The sequence below is a fragment of the Capra hircus genome, chromosome 2 (assembly GCF_001704415.2).
Source record: "Capra hircus breed San Clemente chromosome 2, ASM170441v1, whole genome shotgun sequence".
Classification (NCBI taxonomy): Eukaryota; Metazoa; Chordata; class Mammalia; order Artiodactyla; family Bovidae; genus Capra; species Capra hircus.
Window position 1 is genome coordinate 134,092,675 of NC_030809.1, and position 3,052 is coordinate 134,095,726.

Here is a 3,052-nt window from a genome sequence, read left to right on the forward strand (position 1 = left end):
TCAAAGGAAGTCATACTTAAATTTACTGAAAATTAAGTACTGAATTTCTCCTTCTGAAGGAAGTTGGTAATAGATATGCACACTAATTTGCACAAAATGTCATCATTTACCATGAGAACCCTGGAAACTCAAAGCCCCAAACTTAAAAGAAAGGGATCCACTTTTAATTCAAAATTCAAATTCTTGTGTGTGTGTGTGTTTTTTTTTTTTTTTTTTCTCATTAAACTTTTTTAATGGGTCTCAAATTCTGTGACAGATTTTTGGTCAAGTTGTTTTCATTAAAAAGTACTGATTTTAAAAACTAATAACTTAAACTGCCACACACAAAACATATGGTCCACAAAAACATTCTCCTTTCCTTCTGAAGGTTTTACGATGCATTGTTTTCATTAACCAGTCTTTTACTATTAAACTTAAATGGCCAATTGAGACAAACAGTTCTGAGACCGTTCTTCCACCACTGATTAAGACTGGGGTGGCAGGTATTGGGGATAATATTCATTTAGCCTTCTGAGCTTTCTGGACAGACTTGGTGACCTTGCCAGCTCCAGCTTCCTTCTTGTCCACTGCTTTGATGACACCCACAGCGACTGTCTGTCTCATGTCACGCACAGCAAAACGGCCCAGAGGAGGATAATCAGAGAAGCTCTCGACACACATAGGCTTGCCAGGAACCATATCAACATGGCAGCGTCACCAGATTCAAGAATTTAGGGCCATCTTCCAGCTTTTTCCCAGAACAACAATCAATCTTCTCCTTCAGCTCAGCAAACTTGCAAGCAATGTGAGCTGTGTGACAGTCCAGCACAGGTGCATATCCAGCACTGATTTGGCCTGGATGGTTCAAAATAATCACCTGAGCTGTGAAGCCAGCAACTTCCATGGGTGGATCATTTTTGCTGTCACCAGCCACATTGCCACGACGGACATCTTTGACAGACACGTTCTTGACATTGAGCCCACATTGTCCCCAGGAAGGGCTTCACTCAATGCTTCATGGTGCATTTCTACAGACTTCACTTCAGTTGTTACAGTTGACTGGAGCAAAGGTGACCACCATGTCAGGGTTTGAGAACACCAGTCTCCACACGACCCACAGGGACAGTACCAATAACACCAATTTTATAGACATCCTGGAGAGGCAAACGCAAGGGTTTGTCAGTTGGGCGAGTTGGTGGCAGGATGCAATCCAGAGCTTCAAGCAGGGTGGTTCCACTGGCATTGCCATCCTTACAGGTGACTTTCCATCCCTTGAACCATGGCATGTTAGCACTTGGCTCCAGCATGTTGTCACCATTCCAGCCAGAAATTGGCACAAATTCTACTGTGTCGGGGTTGCAGCCAATTTTCTTAATGTAGGTTCTGACTTCCTTAACAATTTCCTCGTATCTCTTCTGGCTATAGGGTGGCTCAGTAGAATCCATTTTGTTAATGCCAACAATTAGTTGTTTCACACCCGGGGTGTAAGCCAGAAGGGCATGCTCACGGGTCTGCCTGTTCTTGGAGATACTGGCTTCAAAGTCACCAACACCAGCAGCAACAATCGGGACAGCACAGTCAGCCTGGGATGTGCCTGTAATCATGTTTTTGATGAAGTCTCTGTGTCCTGGGGCATCAATGATGGTAACATAGTACTTGCTGGTCTCAAATTTCCACAGGGAGATATCAATGGTAATACCACGCTCACGTTCAGCTTTCAGTTTGTCCAAGACCCAGGCATATTTGAAGGAGTCCTTTCCCATCTCGGCAGCCTCCTTCTCGAGTTTTTCAATTGTTCTCTTGTCGATCCCGCCACATTTGTAGATCAGATGGCCAGTCGTGGTAGACTTCCCTGAATGTACGTGCCCAATGAAAATAATGTTGATATGGGTCTTCTCCTTTCCCATTTTGGCTTAGGTTTAATGGTGGTTTTCACGACACCTTGTCCTGGCGGCAAACCCTTTGCGAAAAAGTGTGTGTGTGTTTTAACACTGCCATGTGATGATGACTAAATCCCATGACTGCAGGATGTACCACTCTATCTGTGATGCATGATTTTTCTTTTTTTTAATGTTAAGTATAACTGTATTTTTATATAGCTGGTTTCTTTGTTTTCATTTAATTTCATATTAAAGTATACTTGATTTGCAAGTATATCATCATATTAGTTTCCAGTAGTACAGCACAGCAATTCAGAATATGTATATTCCCTTCAGATTCTCTTCCCTTGTAAATTATTATTAAAACAAGATATTGAGTATAATTCCCTGTGCTATACAGTAGGTCCTTATTGGCTATCTATTTTATATATAGTAGTTGTTATTTAGTGCTCAGTAGTGTCTGACTTTTTGCGACCCCATGGTCTGTCCATGGAATTTTCTAGGCAAGAATACTGGAGTGGGTTGTCATTCCCTACTCCAGGGGATCTTCCCAACCCAGAGATTGAACCCCGGTTTCATGCATTGCAGGCAGACTCTTTACCATCTGTGCTACTAGTGAAGCCCATATTTAGTAGTGTGTACATGTAAATCCCAAACTCTTAATTAGCATGACTTTTTTTTTTACATCCACAGATATGTTCTAGAATGGATTTCTTTTGTTTTAATGAAGTGATTGATATTAGTTACAAAACACAAAGTGATAGTTGACTTCATCAGCAAAAAAGAACATCACACACAATGAAATGATGCCAGGTTTACACACTGCCCTTAGATGCCTCAAGTAGAAATTATTTCATTTCAATAATGGTTTTATTTTCTCATCAATCTAGGGAATCAACATCAAGCTTTTGTAAGTTCATTCATCAAAGGTGAAACATTTGACATTATTATGACTGTTATTATAAATTAGTTTAAAGGTTCAATGCTGAAAATGAAATAATTGTTTTGCAATGACTATATGATTAAAAAATTTTAGTAGCACATAGTATGTGGTACAAAAACAATATTCTTAATAAATTAAAAAAGTGTAGCAGAATATATTTGGAATAAATTATAGTCTACATAGAATTGATAATTGCATTCCAGAAAGCTGCACTATTTTATTCAAATAGAAAACAGTTTTCACATTTAAA

General features: G+C 39.5%; 1 pseudogene across 1 annotated transcript; it reads right to left on the bottom strand.

The window, feature by feature from the left end:
• Nucleotides 206-1,917, bottom strand: LOC102170001 (annotated as a pseudogene). The gene has a single exon (XR_001296242.2). The product of XR_001296242.2 is annotated as an elongation factor 1-alpha 1 pseudogene (transcript).